Source organism: Mustela nivalis (genome assembly GCF_964662115.1).
Source record: "Mustela nivalis genome assembly, chromosome: 9".
Classification (NCBI taxonomy): Eukaryota; Metazoa; Chordata; class Mammalia; order Carnivora; family Mustelidae; genus Mustela; species Mustela nivalis.
Window position 1 is genome coordinate 10,431,806 of NC_139028.1, and position 22,543 is coordinate 10,454,348.

Sequence of the window (22,543 nt, forward strand, 5' to 3'; positions counted from 1 at the left end):
GGAATCTCTGGAAGAGGATCTGACCATGTCATAAAGCCTTTTAGTGTTTGGCTGTTTCTCGTTCACACAACTGGAGCGCAAAGAGGTCTGGATGTCACAGATATGAGCCTGAGGGTCTCAGTGGCACTATGACCTCAACAGTATTATGTCTGGCTTGAGGGGGGAGGGTAGACACTTAAGCCTTGTATGCTCTTCAGAGAGAAACAACCCGTAAAGAGACCCAATCTCCTCTTATGCTTTGGGGCCCTACACAGTGCCTCTCACTGTCCCAGGCTCAAATTTGTTGAGAGGAACTCTAAACGGAAGCTCATTCTGCTCCCTAAATGAGATTGTGCTATTTTAACCTGTGCGGAAACTGTCCCTCAGATCGCTGGCACTATGAGAAGGAGGCCAAGACTTCAGAGTTGTATATCTGCAGCTACAACATCATCATCAGCGACAATAGTAATAATAATAGCTGACATTTATGGTTCCCAGACTCTGTGTCGGATTCTTCACATATAATAAATCATTTAAGCCTCATAGCCCCACAGTGCGGTAAATACCATGATAACCATTATGTTCCAGTTGAATAAAGTAATCAAAGAGCTTACAAAAGTTAGTCCAGTTCACATGGCTAATCAGAGGAAGAGGCAGGGTTTGGACCTGCTTGTATGTCCTTGGGCACTATGACTTCCGGGCTCATAGATGGTGCGACCGTGGCAACTCAATGGCTCAATCATTTTTGGACACTGTTCCCAAGAGGACGCAGCTCGGAAGAAGCCTGTGGGTGTAACAGGCATGGAGGACCTTGACATTTGCTCCATTCATTATGCACATGGGACGCAGGGCAGGAACTAGTTTCGCTCCAACAGGGTTCTCTCTTGGGAGAGCGATGGAGATGAATTTCAAGAATAGGTAGAGGTCATATGAGGCCTGTTTATGTCATGCTGAAATGTCTGAACTTTTTCTCACGTATCATGAGGAATAAATAAATTTAAAAAATAAAATGGAGTGATAGGTACAATTTGGTGACATCGAAAGAGGAATCTCTGGTGGGGAAATCTCTGGAGGCAGACTGAAGGTGAAAGGGACTAGTTTGAAGGTTGTCAGTGCAAATCAGGTACTAAGTGGTGACCATCTGTGTGACAGTTAGAAGAGAAAAGGAAAATGAATAGCAGGTATGTGAGCTTTCACGACAAGTGGTGGATTATTTTCCACAAGACAATGACCCACAAACTCTGCCAAAGCTTCACACCAGTTAAAGGTCAAGTGATTAGCTATGCCGTTTGTAACTCAACTTTGGAATATGGAGGTGAATAGCTGGCTGAGTTCATAATCTCCTCTCCCCTTGGTCCATTCCTTGTTTGGTGCCTGCTCTGTCCCCTCGCTGTGCTAATCGCTCCAAGAATCCTTCACAGATCTGTGGTTGCATCACTCTGAAACTATGATAAAAAGAGGTCATGTTGTTTAAATCACTCAAAAACCTGCTATCATCCCTTTCCCCTGGGGGTCTTTTATTTTTATTTATTTATTTATTTTTTTGAGATGCATGGGGAAAACAATGGGATGACTATCTTCATTTTTTTTTTAAATTTCTGCAAGAGTGTATTAATTTAGCCCTTGACTGTACATGTTTCCCAAATGATCAGTCAGAGCTAGTTCTCCTCCATGCTCAGTAATTCTTGAATATATGCTGACCTTAGTCAACACCCATTCATTCCTTCTATGGCCTAGGAGCTACTGTCTCCATGCAACTGTTGCCTCCTTCCCAGCCCCAGGGCATAGTATACCTGCCAGAGGTCCTCATCTTCACTTGCCCTCAGCTGCTGTCCTGCTTTCCCTGTGTGATAAGGAATCTGGAAAGGCCAACACATTAGACTGATGAATGGTGACGACTAGAGTCATTAAAGTAAAAGCTATCTGGCCTCTACCACTGTCACTTACATAAACTTAGGTTCCTTCCTCTTCCTTGGACTTTCATAAAACCAAGCACTCTTAGAGGCCTGCTACTTCCCTTCCATCTTCAGACATGGTAGTTGGATGATGGTTCTACTATTGCTGACCTAGTATATGCTAGTAAATCCCTATTGTTCTTGTATCACACAACCTACTATTAAACATGAACCATAAGGCCTTTTATGACCCTGCTGTTGCTTTATCTTATCGGCACTGTCCAGTGACAATGAAAGGCTTGCAATTGTGATAAATCCCAGTGGCCTTGCTTACTGCTAGAATTTAGTGCCTGCTGTTTCCCTATGCAGAATTTTTTTTTTCCTTCCATTTTCTCTGGTTCCTCAACTGCTGTGGTTCATTATGTCCTAATTTAGCTATCTCTACCTCTGAGAAGGTGTGTCTGACTACCAAGACTTGGATTCCTTCGATTCGCGGCAATCTGTAGGTGTCGGCAGTACAGACTTGAAAACGGACATCCATCATTTCACAGACCTGAGTCCCCATTCAAATATGGCCACTCGCTAGCTGTGGGGACTTGGAGAGTTGCTTTATCTCTCTCTGATTTATCTTCTGTAAATCTGGAAGAATAACTCCCTTCATAATAGATTTATGGCCAGGGTTAATTGGAAGAGAGACAGAAAACCCATCACAGTTGCTGGAGCTGTGATTTTTAAGTAGCATTCTGTCACTCTGTTTTTAATGAATGTAGACAACCCCAGTGCGGTCTGGCAGTAAACCTTCCGTAATCTCTCTGCTGAGTCACAGCTCCTGGGGTGATGCTCAGAAACGTTTAACCAGGAGAAGGAAATCGAGCAATCTCTGCGTTTAAACATCCCCGGCTGCTTAAGTTCTCATGTTCAAGCTGGAAAACTTTGTCAGCACAGCTCGAACACATTCAGAGAAATAAATGCTGTAATATTTCAGGGTAGTATGAGCACAGTTGCTTATGGCCCCGTAGCAACTGCCTACTTTCAATTGACATGACATTGTGTATATTGTACCAATAAATGACTTGTGTTTTTACAAATATATGCAACTTTAGATTCTTACAGGTTTTTTTTTTTCATAGTGCTGTATCAGTTTCAACAGTATAATGATTCAATAATTCCGTACATTACACAGTGTTCGTCATGAGAAGTGTACACTCAGTCTCCTTCACCTGTTTCTCCCATCCCCCTCACCTCTCCTCTGGCAAACCATCAGTGTGTTCTTAGTATGTAAGAGCCTGTTTTTTCATCTTTTTTTTTCTTTTGTTCCTTAAGTTCCATATATGAGTGAAATCATATGGACCATATCTTTCTCTGACTGACTTATTTCATTTAGCTTGATACCTTCTAGTTTCATCCATGTTGTTGCAAATGGCAAGACCTCATCCGTTTTTATGACTGAGTAATATTCCATTATATATATATGTATATGTATATATATATAAATATATATATATACACACACACAAATATATATGTATATATATATACACACACACATATCTCCCACATCATCTTTATCCATGCATCTATTGATGGACATTTGGGCTGCTTCTGATCTTGGCTGTTGTAAATAATGCTGCAGTGAACAGAGGGGTGCATCTATCTTTTTCAATTATTGTTCTCGTTCTCTTTGAGTAAATAACCAGTAGTGGAATTACTGGATCATAGGGTGGTTCTATTTTTAAGTCTTTCAGGAGCCTCTATACGAGTTTTCACAGTGGCTGAACCAGTCTGTGTTCCCACCAACAGTGCACAAGTGTTCCTTTTCTCCACATCCTGGCCAATATTTGTAATTTTGTGATCTTATTGATTCTAGCCATTTTGACAGGTGTGAGATGATATCTCACTGTGGTTTTGATTACCATCTCCCTGTTGATAAGTGATACTGAACATCTTTTCATGTATCTGTTGGTCATTTTTATATCCTCTTTGGAGAAAATGTCTACTCATGTTCTGTGCCCATTTTTAATTGGATTATTTGGGGTTTTTTGGTGTTGAGTTATATAAATTCTTTTTTTTTTTTAAGATCTTATTTACTTATTTGACAGAGAGAGACAGCTAGAGAGGGAACACAAGGGGAGCAGCAGCCAGAGGGAGAGGAAGAAGCAGGCTCTCTGCTCAGGGGAGCCCAACATGGGGCTCAGTCGCAGGCCTCTGGGATCATGACCTGAGCTGAAGGCAGACACTTAATGACTGAGCCACCCAGGTGCCTCGAGTTGTAAAAATTATATATTTTGTATACTAACTCATTACTGGATATATCATTTGAAAATAACTTATTCCATTCAGTAGGTTGCCTTTGTGTTTTGTTAATGGTTTCCTTCACTGTGGAAAAGCTTTTTATTTTGGTGTAGTCCTAATGGTTCAATTCTGCTTTTTTTCCCTTGCCTGAGGAAACATCTAGGGAAATGCTTCTATAGCCAATGTCACAGAGATTACTGCCTATGGTTTCTACTATGAGTTTTATGGTTTGGGGGCTTATATTCAGGTCTTTAATCCGTTTTGAGCTTATTTTTATGTATGGCATAAGAAAATGGTCCAGTTTCCCTCTTTGGCATGTGGCTGTGCAGTTTTCCCAGCACCATTTATTGAAGAGACTTCCTTTTCCACATTATATGTCTCCTTTGTTGTAGATCAACCATATGAGCAAGAGTTTATTTCCAGACTCTCTGTACCGTCTTCCACTGAGCCATGTGTCTGTTTCTGTGCCAATACCATACTGTTTTGATGAGTAAAGCTTTATAGTATCTCATGAAATCTGGAATTATGATGCCTCCAGTTTTGTTTTTTCTCAAGATTGCTTTTTTCTGAGTCTTTTGTGGTTCCATACAGATTTTAGTATTATTTGTTCTAGCTCTGGTTGGTATTTTAATAGAGATTGCCTTTTGTTTTCTTATGTGAGGGCCCTCTCATCTTCCACTTCCGTAGCACAGAAGGCGTGTTAGCCAAGTATTTGGAATGTAGATCTATGATTTCCATAACTTTTGTTGACTAGGAATGTCAGAGCTCAGTGCCTGAGTGGTCCCAGTGGCCTGTGATTTGGATATGTTTGCCTACAGAATTCTACCTCCCTTGACTTTTTGTCCAAAGAAAGAACCATTGAGAGACTGCCTATTTTCCAAAACGTTTGCAGTTGAAACTGAGCTAAAATAGCACATCACCTTTTAGCAGAAGACTGCTTTCTCCAGCCATTCCAGTGTCGGTGGATGGAGGGTTTTCCCCTGGTCCCTGAAGAGCAGAAAAATGATTTGATGTTGTTAAGGCATTTACTTTTCCTGAGAATGTAAGCAAGTAATTATCTCTTGTAGCTAATTAGAGACCTTTTAAAATTGACTTTGACATAAATTGGTGAATACTGGTTTAAAAAAAAATTGGCAATATATTCAAAATGCCACCAATTTCTGTGTATGTGACACACTTTTTAAGAACACTTAAATTGTAAGCGTTTAATTTTTCACCCTAAGGAATCTAAGCAGCAAATAAATATCTATTGCCTCTGCTTTAGAAATAGGATATTTCTCAGATTTACTGATGCAACTGGCCTAGACTGAATTCACCTCAAAGACACATTCGTTTCCCTGCCACCCAGTCCAAGAAGCTTAATTCAACAAAATGGATTAAACATTATTTCTGTTCTAAGAACTTATACCACAGGATAGGACAGACATTATATTAAAAAATTACTTGTTTAAATGCTTCCAGCATTTTCCATGGGTGTGTTCTGAAGTTTTTAGCATCCAGTCTATTTAACCACAGATGCAATGTTGTTATCTTTAAGATCTGATAACAGGGAAGGCCACCAAAATATAAAAGAGACCCTGGTTGTACTGGGGAGAGGAGGCCATCCTCATACCTCGTCGTAGCCTCACTGTGTTCTCAGGCATGGCTTAGCTGCTTGGACCATATTATACTGGCTGCACTCAACTTTGGAGATCTTTTACAATTGGTGTATTTCCTTGACAAAATGATAGCAGCAGGTGGCCCCAAAGATATTATTCCTGAATCCACAGAGCCGGTGCCTGGGGTTTTGATGTGATTATGTCACATTGTACGGCACAGTCAACCTCGGAATGGGGAGAGTGTCTGCATGGACCTTCTCTATAAAAGCAGAAAGTTTTCCCCGGCTGGTGGCAGAAGGGGCAGACATGCAGAGAAGGTAGAAGATGGAGAAGAACTTAATGCGTTGCCGCTGGTTAGTAGTTGGAGGGGGACATGTGAGAAGAAATGAAGAGGGTGGCCTCTAGGAGCAGGAGGCCCCCAAATGACAAGGAGCTCAGATCTACACATGTGAGGAAATGGATCATACAAATGACTTGCGTGAAGATGGAAAAAAATCATTTCCTCAAGTTTCCGGGTAAGAACCTGCCGTAGTGCTTCATGATTCTCGCCTTGTGCAAGCACAAACGGAGAATGCAGCCAAGTCCGCTGGGCCTTGTCTCCTGTGGAACTGAAAGACGGGCCTTGTGAACTGGATCTGGCCTTGTGATCTGTGGAACTGGAAGACGTTGAGAAGTGTGGTTTTAAACTGTCCAGTTTGTGCAAACATGTTACAGTAATAAGGGAGTGTCGTCTGTGTGCAACTACCTGACAGTGCCTCCTCTCCTGGGTAACTCCCCAAAAGTCAGTCCTGTAATGATCAGATTCAACTGCTCAAGTTCAGCCCAGCGTCATCGGGAATACAAATACAGCCATCACACCGAAGATCTCTACTGCTACTAAAACAACAATAATAATGTCAAGTGTTGGCTGACCATGTGCCAGGGGCTCACCAGACCCCAGTTACAAAGATTCTAATACAATAGGTCCAAATGGGGTGGGAATCTGCATGTTTCTACAGTTTATGCAGTTCCTAATATAATCCTGTTACATAGTCAAGATTAAGAAAATGTAACCATAACCCCCAGGAACTCAGAATGTGACTGTATTTGGAGATAGGGCCTTTAAAGAGATCGTTAAAGTTCAGTCAGGTCAGCAGTGCAGGTCTTAATTCAACATGACAGTGTCCTTGTCTTTATAAGAAAAGGAAATTTGGACACACAGAGTGAGGCCGGGGATGCAGACACTCAAAGGATGGACCATGTTGGGGACATGGCAAGATGGCCCACCCAGGAAGAGAGAAGAAACCAAAGCTGTCAACCCCTCAATTTGGGACTTCCATTGTCCACAACTGTGCAAAAATAAATTTATATTGCTTAAACAACCCAGTCGGTTATATTTTGTTATAGAAATGCTAGCAAAGTAATATAGACGCCATTTATTTATTTTTTATGTGGTTCTGGTCCTTATTGATATTGGAGGTAATGGAAGTTCAGAAGAGTATAAGTCATTTCCTATAGCTGCACATCTAGGCTCTGGTGTTGGTGTGGATTCGTGCCTCCTTTTCTTTGCTTTCAGAATCCAAGCAATGGTACCTTCCCCTTCTTTGTATGTCATAATCCAAATTTCTACTCATAAAGCATTGATTAAAATTACACAGATAAATCAAAATGCCATGCACCACCACCCTCCAAACATACACAGAAAATAAATTTATATAAATCTTTTGAATAACAATATTTCATAGAACTTACCAACTTGTTATGTCAATTCTCAGGGTAACTTTATATATATATATATATATATATATATATATATATATATATATATGATCTTTTTTAAAAATCTAGGACCAAGATTTAATTATTAAATATTCAAGATTGACAAGCACAAAAAAGAAGTATTTTATGCATTAACTGGGGAAAACATGACAAATCCCCTTGGATCATTTTATTTTGGCAATATACTCTAGTCATGATGCCTATGAAATAATTAAAATGGAGTGCAAATCATACAATTTTTTTCTAAAATAGTCAATGTCAAAGCTGTAGACTTAAGTTATATAATTTGGGGGGGAGGACAACTCAAGTAAAATCATATCTATGAGATGAGAACTTCATTTTAATTTTTTTAATGGAATTATTTGAAAAAGACAATTTGGAAAGTTTCATGTCTACAATTCCATTTTTTTGTCATTATATTCTAGATTTTGTTAGGAAAGTTTTCTTTGGGCATACTACTATATTCAACTAAAATGTTATTTTTAATTATATTATAAATAATATAGTTTCATTGTTAACATTAATAACAAACTTTTTTTACATTACAAGTAAAAATACAAGCATTTTTAATCAACCTTTAACATACTAGTTATAGATCATATTCCCATTGTTATGAATTTATGCTCAAAGTCTATGATTAGAGCCTCTTTGGAATATGTAGTGATAAATATAGGAAAACCTAAGATCAGGGGTTAGTCAGCAGAGAACAAGTCAAGAGAGAACAGGATTTTAGAAACAAATCATTAAAAGGAAAATGCTTTCAAAAACTATTAACAGAGAAATTGAAAAGAGTAAAAATGAGCCTGATTCCATGTAAAAACTACCAATTGTTAGGCCTTACTAATGCAATCAAATGGTTCATTTAGAAAAAATCTGCTCCTCATTTTAAGGAACAGACTCTTGCTGTCACCAGCTATTGAACACGAGGCATTATTATGAGGCCAATTTTTAAATAGAGTGTGTTTACATGAGACAGTCATGTTCATTGCAATATTGCCACTAAATATAGCTCCATTTGATTCTAGGTTCTTTATTACATATGATTAAATAATACAGTGACTTAAATGAGGTCAAGACAAGCTTAGTACTATCTAATGCCTGAGATGTGTCTGTGTTTGGAAACTGAAATTAGCATTCCCAAAATGAAAGGTGGTGATATTTGAAACAGCCTTCAGAGTACGTGTAAAATTCCCCAGGAACAAAAGAAAAAAGCTACTGCAAAAATTTTCCTCAATTACAGGCTGCCATAAAATTTTATTGTTTAGGGGAAAATGCGTATTTCCTTTCTTCCTACTATGTATGCCTTCTGTATACCATTTCCAGCTCATTATGGAATCACTTTTTCTAAGAGAACCATAAGTATCTTTTTGAATTGAATCTCTCTTCAAGGCTTCACTTCAAAGCTCTTTAGAAATAAATGAGGAAATGCTAAAAATCTGGGGAATCTATCAGTCAGGATTTACATAATGAGTATTTTGGAGATGAGTGGTTTATTAAAGGAAAGGAACAAGAAAGAGAAAGACAGTCCGAGGGTCAGAGAGCCACTCACCCATCTGCAGGTGGTTAACACAGGTGGTTAATGCAGGTGGTTAGTGGAAGTGGTTAGTGCAGGTGGTTGGTGAAGGTGGTTGGTTAGTGCAGGTGGTTGGTTAGTGTAAGTGGTTAAAGAGAGCTTGCAGGTAAAGTGAGAAACCAACAAGTTGAGCTATCAACATCAGACTGTGAGAGGGAAGATGGGGCAAAACCTAACAGAAGTTGTGTCAGTGTAAGCACATCATCTCTGGGTCAAGGACCGTATATGAGAGTCTGGCACCATGTTGCTCAGTTGCTCAATATTATACACACACACACACACACACACACAAAATGTACTTACATTGTGTTACTTGTATATGTTTACATATGTATGTATATAAGGTTTATATGTACACATGCATTATTGTGCATATATTCATATATTATATATATGTATATTTATTACACATATATACACACCAATGAATGAATGTGCATTTTTCAAGAGAGCTGTTTCAGATCCTTCCTCAGCTTATACCAGGTACCTGAGGTACAAAGAGATTTGAAATGACTTTTTAAAATTAACATATAATGTATTATTTGCCCCAGGGGTACAGGTCTGTGAATCATCAGGCTTACACATTTCACAGCACTCACCATAGCACCCTCTCCAGTGTCCAAAACCCAGACACCCTGTACCTCCCCCCAGCAACCCTCAGTTTGTTTTCTGAGATTAAGACTCTCTTATGGTTTGTCTCCCTCCTGATCTCATCTTGTTTTATTTTTTTCCCTCCCTACCACCCACGACCTCCCACCCTGCCTCTCAAATTCCTTATATTAGAGAGAACATATGATAATTGTCTTTCTCTGATTGACTTATTTTGCTCAACATAATACCCTCTAGTTCCATCCATGTTGTTACAAATGGCAAGATTTCATTTTTATGACTGTATAGTATTTCACTGCATGTATATGAGTATATATGTGTGTATATATATATATATATATATATATATATATATATATATATCCTTTTTCTCCCCCCAGTTCCAAATACACACACACACACACACACACACATATGTAAATGTGAGATATATAGATAGATAGATAGATAGATAGATATCACCAATAATTTAGTTTTCACTATTAAGGAAATTCATGGACACTCTTGAGTTCCTTTTGACCTTATGTTAAGAAATCTAGCAACCATCTCCCATTTCTTGTGAATGAAGGCAGGAGGGAGGTGGGTGTGGCTACAAAAGGCCACCTGGGGTCCTTATAAGGATGGAACTATCAGTGTCTTGACTGGGTGGTGGATACAGGAGCCCACACATATGATAAAAACTGTGGAGAGCAATTCAAATCAAAACCACATTGAGATACCAACTTACACCAGTTAAATGGCCAAAATTAACAGGACAAGGAACAAGTGCTAGAGAGGATGTGGAGAAAGGGGAACCCTCTTACACTGTTGGTTGGAATGCAAGTTGGTGCAGCCACTCTGAAAAACAGTGTGGAGATTCTTTAAGAATTAAGAATAGAGCTGCCCTATGACCCTGCAATTGCACTACTCGGTGACTGTGCAGAGTCTCGAAATACGTGAAGCGAAAACTGATAGATACAAAAAAAGAAATATACAAATCTGCGATTGTGGCTGGAAACTTTGGAGTTTCCCTCTTAGAGCTGACAGAACTTCCAGATGGAAAATCAGCAAATTTTTTGTTGTGAGAAAGAGGTAAAAAAAAATTAAATTAATGTATATGTATACATTAATTATGCATACATATACATTAAATAAATATGTATACAAATTAAATATGTATATATACATATATAAAATATAAAAATATAAAAATATATATATACCCACACACACACATATTAGTTAGATTGGTGAATAGAACAGAGCCACACACTTGATTTTGGGTGTATTTTGGTCTGTTAGAAGAAACTACCTCCCAAAATTTTAATGAAATAAATACATACACACACACACATATGTATATGTATATATAAAATAATAAGGGTAAACACTGTGAAGGGATGGAATATGGCTATTAAGGTGAAATATTAAAAATTTAAATTTAAATTTAAAATATTCTAAAAAAGGGGCGCCTGGGTGGCTCAGTGGGTTAAAGCCTCTGCTTTCAGCTCAGGTCATGATCCCGGGGTCCTGGAATCGAGCCCCACATAGGGCTGTCTGCTCGGTGGAAGCCTGCTTCCTCCTCTCTCTCTCTGCCTGCCTCTCTGCCTACTTGTGATCTCTGTCTGTCAATAAATAGATAAAATCTTTAAAAAAAAATAAAATAAAATATTCTAAAAAAGGAATTGATAACAAACTAAAGTTGGTTGAAAAAAGAAAAAAAAAACAGGAAAGAATGTGATCAGGCTGAAGGTTAGAATAAAGCTATGCACTAGATTTAGGGTATATTTTGATCTAATAGAAGAAATCGTATCCCAAAATTTTAAAGAAAAAAAAACCTATATGTATACAAAAAATAAGGTTAAGTACAATGAGGGGATAAAATATGACTATAACAATGAAAATTTTTAAGGATTTTTAGAAAGGTATTAGTAAGATAAAATAATTAAAAAGCATTCAAATAGGAAAGAGGAAAAATTTTAAATAACAGAATAAGAAAAAAAAATTTAAAAAATTTAACTTTGGAAGATGTAAGGATCATGGGGGGAAAAGCATGAATTCTGTGTGTTGCTTTCCCCTAGCTGTGGAGTTCCGCAGTTCTCCTTGACCAGTGAGCTTGGTCTTGGCTGGATGTTCTTGCTGATCTTCTGGGTCAGGGGCCTGTTGCTGAGATTCTCACATGTCTTTGCGGAGCCGGAATTGCTCTAGGCTAAGTAACATGCGCGGTTTTGGTCTCCGGAGCTTTTGTTCCCTGATCGCTTTCCGTACCGCTTTGGAGGACGGGAATGGAGATGGCGGCCGCCCAGTGTCTGGCCACAAAGGAGCCGAGAGCTTGGGTCCCCGCTCCTCAATGCGGCCTGGGAGAAAAGCCGTCAATCCTTCCCGTCTCCCTGGTCTCCACCCGCAGGGTGAGCTCCCTGGGCCTGTGACCAAGTGTTTCTCTCACTTGCGCAAGGGCTGTTTGGAGTCTCCAAACCTAGCAGATTCTTGCCACACACTCCCGTGGCACTGCTCCCAGAAGAGGAAGGTGAGTCTCCCTGGATCTGCCACTTGTGGGGTCCCTGCTCGAAGAGCAGGGGCCTGACTGTGCCTTGGATCACAGTTTAAGGTAACCCCGAGCTGACAGTCCCCCCTCGGCTCCGTCTCTGCAGCGGCTTCCCGGCTCCATCCCTGGCAGCTCTGCCGTACTCAGACACCCCCGGTCTTTCTGTGACCCCGCGGGTCCTGAGACCACACTGGCCCTGTGAGGCCTCCACTCCCTGCTTGGCCTCTGCAGCGCCGTCCCTCTGATGAGCGGACTTGTGGAAGTTCCGATTTTGTGCTCCGTTGCTGCGCAGCTTGCCAGGAGCCGGCCCTTTCCCCGCGGTCTATCTTCCTGTTGCTTCGGGTTCACTTCCCACATCCCACCTCCCAGAAAGTGGTCGCTTTTCTGTTCTCTTCGATCTCCTGTTGAGTTTATAGGTGTTCAGTATGGCATGATAACTATCTAGCTGAACTCCTGGGACCTGATAATATTTCAGCCTCCTACTCCTCCACCAACTTGCTCCTCCCCCCAAAATAACTTTTTAAAAAACAATCTGTTTTTCACAAATATGAAATCTATAATTTCCCTAATCTTGCCTAATGGATTCATGACAAAAGCTGTAATTATTTTTCTTTTATTTGACATTTTAATTTTATTGTTTGCATGAAATAAGAGTTAGGATTTTAAGATTAAAATGATATTATTTTCTTGCTTTTCAGAAATAAGTAAAATAGGTAGACTAGTAGGGATACTTGCATGTAAACTTTCTTAAAAAAATGAATATATTTATATACACATGTGTGTACAATACACAGTATTAAAGAGAGCTAATAATAGTGTCTGTAGTTTTCAAGAACTTTAACAAAATGGATGCATCTCGAGGGCATTATGCTAATTGAAATAAGTTAGAGAAAGAAATACTTTGTGTTTTCACTTATACATAACATCTAAAAAAAAAAATACATCAAACTCAGGAAAAGAGACCGGATTTGTGGTTACCTGAAGTGTAAGACAGGCGGGAAGGGCATTGGATGAAAGTGGTCCAAGGTACAAACTTCCGGTTACAAGTAAGTATTGGGGATATAGGGTACAGTGTCATGCTCGTAGGTAATGCTGCTGTGTGGTATATTTGAAAGTTAAGTGAGTAGATCCTAAAAGTTCTCATCGCAAGGAAAAACAAATTTTGTTCTTTTTTTTTGTTGTTGTTGTTCTTTGCATCTATATGAGATGATGGATATCAACCAAACATCATGGTGATCATTTCACAATATATATGAAAAGTCACTATGCTGTACAACTTGACCCTAAAAAGTGTTGCATGTCAATTACGTCTTAATAAAACTAAGAGAAAAGGAATAAAAATAAAATAAAATAATATGCAGGGCCTGAACTCTGCAGGAGTTTAAAAAGAGAAGGGAATTCTGCAACATGTAAGAGCACGGATGAACCTTGAGGACATTGTGCTCGATAAAATAAGGAAATAGCAGAAGGATAAATACTGTGTGATTCCATTTACACAAGGCATCTAAAATAGTTAATCTAATAGAATCAGAGTAGAATGGTTGTTGCCAGGGGCTGGAGAAAGGGGAAATGGGGAGTTGCTGATCAGTGGGCATAAAGTCTCGATTATGCAAGATGAATAATTTCTAGAAATCTGTTGTACAGCATGTTTCTAATATTAGCAGTATCGTGCACTTAAAAATTTCTTAGTGTTTCATGTCCTTCCCACAGTAAAATATAATTCTAAGAAAAAAAAAAACAATTAGTACGTACTTGCTCTGTTTCAACAATGGCATCTGAGGCAATGAGAATAGTGTGGAAGTGTGTAGCAGAGAGAAGCATGTTGTATGTGTAGGTGTATGTTTGCTTTTTTTATTTGCCATATACTTATATATAAGTAATATATATGATATTTTTATATTATAATAATTATATTATTTAGCATTAGTATTACAATATTATATATATATATAGATAGATAGATATATAATTTTGACTTCAGCATAAATTCTAAGGGACAGATGACATTTAAAGCAGAAGTTGAGATATGGAAGAAGATCTCTTGCTCTCTCACAACCTACCCACACATCTGCCTGTAGCAGCATCAGTTTAGAATATCTAAGTCAGTGTAAATTGCACAAGAAGGGATAACTTGTATCCTTCCCTCTGATACTCATACTAATGTTACAAAATAGGACAATGGCAAAGTGTCTGGACTCTGGCATCAGAGGCAGGTGGTTTGAATGCTGGCTACCTGATCTAGTAGATAAAGAGACATTAGGTAATTTACAACAAAATAGTTAAGTCTCCAGTGTTTTCTATAATGCTATCATCTATGTACTTTGGATGAGTATATCAGTCTCTTTAGGACTCTGTTTTCTCATATGTAAAATTAAAATTATAAAGCATTATTGTTTAGACAAACTATGTGAAGCTATCATCAAAATGCACAGGACATGAAATATTGTTAATTAGTTTATGCTTTAATGTTCTAGCCAGAGGGCAGAGCATGTGTAAAGAGGTGGAGATGGGAATTTGGGGGTATTTAAGAAACAGAAATGAAACTAAACTCAGGAGACGCTAGCGGGAAAGGGAAAGGATGTTATATAGTAAGGCAGAGTGATAAGCAGAACCCAAAGTGTGTAGAGCCTCATAGACCATGGGACAATGTTTGGATTTTTATTTTGGAGATTTTCTAGCTGTTGAAGGATCCTCCCAGGGGCAGAACACACATTCTTCTCCAGTGCATGGGGAGCTCCTCTAAGAGGGATCATATGTTAACCTATAAACCAGGTCTCAGCAAATTTAAAAATATTGAAATCATACAAAGTATGTTTTCCAGCCACAGTAAAACAAAATTAGAAATCAGTAACAGAAGGAAATTTGGCTAATGCCAAAATTATGTGGAAATTAACAATGTACTCCTAAGTAACCCATGAGTCAAAGAAATGGAAAGATAAATCAGAAAGGACTTTATTGTGGAAAAAAATTTTTAAAAAGAGGGAGAGAGAGCAAGAGAGAGGCAAGCCATAAACACAGACTCTTAACTGTAGAGAACACACTGAGGGTAGATGGAGGGAAGGAGGTGGGGGAAGGGGAAGGCAGGGGATGGGCATTAAGGAGGCACTTGTGATGAACACTGGGGATGTGCTTACGTGATCAATCACTGAATCCTGTACACAAACCAATATTTCACTACATGTTAGCTAACTAGAATTTAAATAAAAACTTTAAAGAAATAAAATACTTTAATATGAATGGAAACAAAACACAATACTGGTGGACTTCAGTGAGAGTAGGGCTTAGGAGAAAAATTATGTCTGTAAATGCCTATATTAAAAAAGAAAAAATCTCAAATCAATATCAGAGCAGTTGGCCTTAAGAACTAGAAAAAGAACAGCAAATTAAACCCTTACCAAGCAGAAAGAAGACAATAATAAAGATTAGACCAGAAATAAGTGAAATAGACACTAGAAAAATAGGGAAGTCAACAAAAGCAAAAGTTTGTTCTATCAAAACATTAGCAAAATTGGCCAACTTTTAACAAGACAACTAGGAATCAAGTAAAGAAATTAGCAAAATTAAAGAGGAGGCAAAAGTACTGATCTTACGGAAATAAAGAGGGATTGTTAAGAAAATGCTATGAACAGTTTTCTGCCAACAAGTTATATAACCTAAATGAAACAAATTCCTAAAAAGATAATCACTAATGAATCAGACTCCAGAAAAAAGAGAAAACATGCATAGATTTTCCACAGGGAAAGAGGCTGAATTAGCAATGGCAGAACTGCAACTCCCACAAAGATAATCCCTAGAGCACGTGGCTTCTCTGGCAGATTCAGCCGCACGTTCAAAGAATTAACAGCATCTTTTCACCGGCCCTTCCAAAAACAGAGGAAAATGGATCCCTTCATAGCTCGTTCTAGAAGGCCAGTATTTTTATTATTGTTCAAGGAGGGAAAGACATCACATGAGAAGAAAACTGCATAGATATAAAAATCTCAAAACACGAGCAAAGCAAACCTACCAACTTATAGGAAGGCTTCCATACTGTGACCCAGTGGGATTTATTATAGGATCACGAGGTAGGTGCTGCGTGTGAAGATCAATCAATATAACATTCATCATTAGTAGAATAAAATACAAACCCCACACGATCCGTCCTAATCGGCACAGAAAAGTTTATCGACAAGACCAGCAAAAGAAAAAAGATTTCTTTTTTCCAGATCAGAGAGACAAGACACCATTTCTATTCAATAGCGCAGCAGAGGGTTTTGCTAGGGCACTTAGGCAAGAAAGGAAAATAAAAGGATTCTATATTGAAAAGAGGAAATAAGCTGTACCTATTTGTAAATAATGTCATCTGGAATTTTAAAAACCTTGAGGAAGTCTCACACATGCACGCGTACACACACACACGCACACACACACACACACACACACATTAGGTCTGATAGACCTAATCCATGAGTTCCATATGGTTGCAGAAAGATGATGAATATACAAAATTGTTATTTTTCTATGCACTAGCCATGAATAACCTGAAGAAAAAATTAAGAAAACAAGTCAATTTACCATAATACCAAAAAATAAAGCACTGCAGAATAAATTTAATAGAAGGAAATCCTGCACACTGAAAATTGCGATCGTTGAAAAAAATGAGAAAAGCAAACAAACAAACAAAACCCTAAATAAATGGAAAGACAGCATGTGTTCATGGATTAGAAGTCTAATCTTTTTTTTTTTTTTTTGCCCCAAATAGCAGTGATATCCAAGTTTGTCTACAGAGTAAGCATGACCCCTGGGAAATCTCCCCTGCCAGTTTTGCAGAATCGTAAGCTGACCCTAGAATTTGCACAAAAATACAAAGGATCCAGAACATCCAACGTTTCTGAAAAAGAACAAAGTTATGGGATTCTTGCTTCTCAATCTCAAGTCCTACCCCAAACGTGAGATTTACAAAACTAAGACCTCCAAAACTAAGAGAATTTAAAACATAACTGCTGCAAAAATGTATACACAAATGTCAAAGTAGCTTTGTTTATATTAGCCCTGAAGCTGAAACAACCCAGATGTCCCTTAACGGCTGAGAGGATTTTTCTTTTTTTTAAATGGACTTATGCCTACAATAGAATACTATTCAGCCACAAAAAGAAGGGAAGTTCTGATACATGCTAAAACCTAAATGAACCTTGAAAATACAAGCGAAAGAAGCCGGACACCAAAAGGGCATGTGCTGTACGATTCCAGTGAGATAAATGGTGCATACAGACAAATCCACAGAGATGGGCCAGAGATGAATGGTTGCTGGAGGCTGTGGAGAGAGGGAAATGGGGAGTGACTGCCAGCGGTTATGGGGCTCCTTTGGGGGATGGTGGAAACATTCTGGAAGCGTAGTGGTGGAAGTTTCACAGCCTTGTGAATATTCTAATAAACTCTGAATTGCACACATTAAAAGAGTGAATGTTTTGGTACTTTAATGTTATCTCAGTAGAAAGAAAGACACTCAAGGCAAGGAGGAAAGGGAGGGGAGGAAGGAAGGGAAAAGGAAAAGGAATTAATGCAAAGGGTCAAAAGGGACGTTTGTCCCCCACACACCCCAGCTTCAAACAAGCTGATGAACTCCACGCAAGGCCCTGCCTTTGATGAGCCAAATTCAGACCAGCCCTCCTACTCTCCAGGTTTCTCTGAGGATATTTATAAACAAAAAGTCCCAAAGAGGCTTTAACTCACGTAATACGCCACGTAAGCAGGAACGATTCCAAGCCCAATGGCCAAAAGCACGTGCACATCATCTCAGGACGCTAGATGGCCATTGGGGTGTACGTACTAACACACCATTGTGGCTGCAGGGCAGTCTGTCCCCCCGAATGGAGCTCGAGGCCACTTTGGCCAAGGATGTACGGAAACAGAGGGCTTCCCAGGGAAGCGCGATGGTTTGCCCGCAGATGCTGCAGACTGGCAGGTGTTAGCGTGATATAATCTACCCTGAGTAGCCCTGGTGGTGGAGACCAGGCTGGAGCTCTCTGAGTGTGGCTCATTTCTACCCCACAGAGCCAGTCAACAGAGGTGATAGAGGAAGAAAAGAAACCGTGAAACAGCTGGTTTCACAGTAGCCAAAACACGAGACTATTTCCAGAAGGAGAAGGTATTCAGTTGTCTCGTATTCCATTGCAGGTTTGATAGAGGTGAGCACAGGGATGTGAACGTGGACAAACCAGTAGACGAAGCAACACCGCGGCCACAGGCAACCTTGAGAAGGAAGTTTCGGTGGAGTGGGGAGACGTGGAAGATGTGGAGAAGGAGACTGTGAGTACCCAGCATAAATCTGCTGTATAAAGACAGAGGAATCGGGCTGTAGCAGAGCGGCACCATGGGGTTATGAGGAATTTCTAAAAGATGGATGATTTTTGGTTGTGTCTATTCATTTTCATAAAATGTTGAGTAGGTGAGCTGTTGAGATGCAGAAGGAAAGGAGCCGAGCCCAGGAGATGATGGGAGGTGATGAGGTTGCTGAAGAAGAGAGGGCTTTGGTGGGGGCAGGCTGCTTCCTTCCTCCTGGAAGTGCGGGTCCTGGTGACGGACGGTGAGCAGGTGTCTCCTTCAGTCTGTGTCTGTCAGACCAACGAAGGGTGAGCTGAGATCCTAAGACAAAGGTGAAGTGGAAGACCATGCTGGTGGATTGACAGGAGAAAAGTAGGCCCGGATAGTTGCCTCCAAAAGAAAGTAAACTGACTGAAGAAATGACACTCCGGTTGGGAGCTGTTGAGTGCCCTTTGGAGTGTGCAATCAAGGTCGCAGCTTTCGCAGTAGGCAGCATGAGATACCGTGCGCCTGTCGCCATTCCCTGTGACTGCCTGGAGGTAGATGGGGAGAGTGGGAGGTATCTGCAAGGACGTGGTTGTGCTGGTGGACTGTGGAATCGAGAAGGGGCTCAGGGCCATGGCTGTGTTGGGTGAGCGTTGATTGGAGAGCTCGGTGAGCCAGTAGTTTCAGTCACGCCATTGATGTCTTCGTTGAAAACTGACCCCACACTTCTGGAGAAGCTCGTGTGTTGATATGGAAGTGATGATATGGTTTACCTAGCTGTTAGGACAACACACTGTAGTCTTGGTCTCTTGGTTTGTGGCCTTTTTGGTTCACACTTACTTGCTCAGCCAACATTCCAAAGTCCCTCCATTTTGCTGAAGTAGGAGGGAGTCTGAGTGGCTTCTCGCCCAAGCTACCCTTAGACAGAGCCAGCTCCTCTGTAGAACATGTCCTAGCTGGGGAAATGTTCTCCCTGTGACCCTTTGTTTCCTTCCCTGACCACCTCAAGGCTGTCCCCATTGCTCAAAAAGTTTTCAGTTATATGACGTCCAAGATGAAAGGGTCAGGCGCTGGGTTGGTATCCCTCCTTTACTTCTCACATCAGCCTTCTTCTGTCCTTGGTGCCCCTCCCTCGCTGGGGTTCCCTGTATGCGTATTGCTAACGGAGTTAATTAATTGATACAAGATGATATTAGAGTAACTTGGAAAACAAGGAGGGCTTTTAAGAATGGAGAGAGTTTTTGATTAGGTAATTTACCACTGTAAGGGTTGGCTAATGTGACAATGACCACCCTTGCATGCTGTGGGGTTGCATAAACATAAAGACAAATGAGACAGGCTGACACCCTCAGGAACAGGTGCTTTGAGGCAGGGAATAGTATGAAAACACAGGGTAAGGCAGGCCCTCCTTGAGATTGTTAGAACCAGCTTCTGACCAGAATTACACTGCTTTTGCTAGCTCAACTAGCAAATCTGTATTAGAATAATGACTAAAATATTCCTTCATGAGTTTTAGGGTCTCTTAAAGATTATGCTGTTAAATTATCTTTGGGAGAAAGATAAATCATTTTAATATAAACACCCATCAAACTTAGCAAATTAAAGAGCAGGCTCTATAGTTAAACACACGATTTTTATAAGGAAAAGGGTGATACTCTGCTAATTTATTTATTATGCACTCATTCACTCATTTGTTTTGAATCTCATAAATAATGAAAAGCCTCTGGTGACAAGGGGGGCAGTTAATGGTATAGGAGAACTTCAGTTTGGTGCAAGAAACGTAACTTCCTAAATTTTATAGGCTACATTACAGCCGAGCTCCAAGGAGAAAGGTTTTCCCGGTTTCATTTGACACTAATTGGCAAAAGTGTTGAAAACCTCAGCAGTTAATCCAATGCGGACATCCTTTTCTACACATGTATTTAACACACAAGAACACAATAACTTTAGCTTTTCTGCTGACGTGCTAATTTTGTGTGTGGAAAATGAAATTTTCTTGGATTGGATGTCTCACTCTATACATTTGTGTGTAGCATCAAATATGAGAAATGCATTTTCCAGGCAATACAATATACTCATTTATTGTGATGCTGTTTAAAAACCAAAATTCTCTCTTGTTAAGAAATATCTAAATCACCGGGAATAATTGGGCTGACTTTTCTAAACCAGAATAGCTAGGCTCAAATTGATTGTGTTCATGCTCTGAATATTCTGATTTGCTTGGATCCATTTACTGGAACCAGATTGAACAAACCCAGCTACTGTAGGTCATATATTGTTCGTGACAAAATTGCCCCCGGCGTTGACAGGTTCGTTCTGTCGAAAGCGTGATGGGAACATCATGTGTGTCTTTGTGGGCAGAAGCTTCAGTCAAGGTAATTATGATAATAGAGTTCTATTTAGGTTGTTGTATGTGTTCTAACAGTAGTACGATACGTGAAAAACGGTAAACCTAGTAGCTTCAGCTGTAGGCCTACATCCCCTCCTCAGTTGCAGCACAATCAACAGAGCAAGGACAAAAAAGGCAAAATACATTAATATTTCCACTCTTTCTGCAGAGCCAAATTGTCAATATTTTCCTTTGTGTGCAGGGTGTTCAAATATCACATATAAAATATGTTAAAATTAATAGATTAAATGAAAATACGATAGAAAGATAAATAAAGACTAGAGATTATTGTGAAAATAACCCCTCTGTTCTTCCGCACACACTGGAAAGCACGTTTCCTCCTCGTCACCAGAGCTCGCCGACCTAAACTCACCTAATGACAAACTAAAATTAACATCCACATGTCCTTTGCCTAAAGCGAGCCACCGCTGAAGGATGGACAGAGACAAAGGGAGCCCATTCTGGCTGGAGACCGGGCCCAGGATTTCACTGGTTGTATATTTGTTATATTTGAGCACGAGCGTTTAGTATGACACAGGCTTAACAACAGTACCACGAGGCTCCTGGAAACCTTGAGAGTTTAAGAAATCCGTATCTCTGCCTCCGGGTGGAACCGCTTAGAAATGTGACAGAAAGACTGAGAACTGCTGAGCATTGCCTGTCTCCCTCGAATATAATTTTCTTCTCTGTAAAGCCGTGGGTGAGTCAGTAATCACTAGAGCAAACTTCAAAGGCTCGAGGGAAATAGGAACCGTAAGTCAATGCTGTTGTGTTCCTGGAAACCCCCGTGCTCCCTCCTCAGTGGGAAACCAAAGAGGATTGTCTGTGACTCAAATAGGATGAGAGAATCCTGTCAAACTCCACTGAAAGCCAAGTCTCAGGTCTGTGTTGTTTGATTTGTTTTTTAAGCTTCTGTTTTGTTTTCTGGTTTTTTTTTTTTTTTAAGTTTACCTTCTATAGAAGCAATTTTTAAATTGTTTATGAACAGTGAAAATATTTGGGATCTATACCAAATTATTTGTTTTTGTTCTCGTTCCTTTTTTTTTTTTTGCCTTATTCTTTGAAATCCATGTTTTGCTTTCAGACCAGTGCTTTATGATAACGTTAATAATAATGAAATTATTAAGAAAGGTCTTATTTATTATCTTCCCATGATGGGACATACTCAATGCTAAAGTCTTTTTCTGGTTGGCTTCCAGATTTGGGGATGCATTAGAATCACCTGGGGAGCTCAGAAACCTCTCAAAGCCCAGTTGGTACCCCGTGACCATGAAATGAGAAGGTCCAGGGGTGGAGCCAGACATCAGCATTGCTGGAAGCCACTGCTGTGTCTCCCTCATCCCAAAGAGCCTTTGGGAGGACTGTGATTGTACTTTTTCTCTGAGGAGGCGTAGCCTGTCTACTCTGGCATGGATTGCAGGCCCCATTGTGTGTGAACTCTGTGACACTCACTACTCTTTGACCTCAATTTCTCAGAAATTCCTTGCCATTGATATTGTGTCGTAATTCAGCGTAAGTGTGGAAATCAAGGTGCTTCTCAGGAAGCTGTGGCAGAGCACAGGTGGGACTCCCACCACAGGTGTGGATGTGGAGGAAGGATGGATTCATGGATGACACGGTGCTCACTACTTCAGAGGA

General features: G+C 39.8%; 1 protein-coding gene across 4 annotated transcripts in view; it reads left to right on the forward strand.

Annotated features, from left to right (window-relative positions):
- The window catches only part of LOC309840423 (uncharacterized protein), a 339,186-nt gene that overhangs the window by 157,776 nt on the left and 158,867 nt on the right, over window positions 1–22,543 (forward strand). For all 4 annotated transcript variants that reach the window (XM_082682490.1, XM_082682489.1, XM_082682488.1 and 1 more), the window contains exon 4: window positions 18,385–18,516. The gene's annotated coding sequence lies outside the window, so the exon portion shown is untranslated. The remainder of the gene's footprint in view (window positions 1–18,384; window positions 18,517–22,543) is intronic.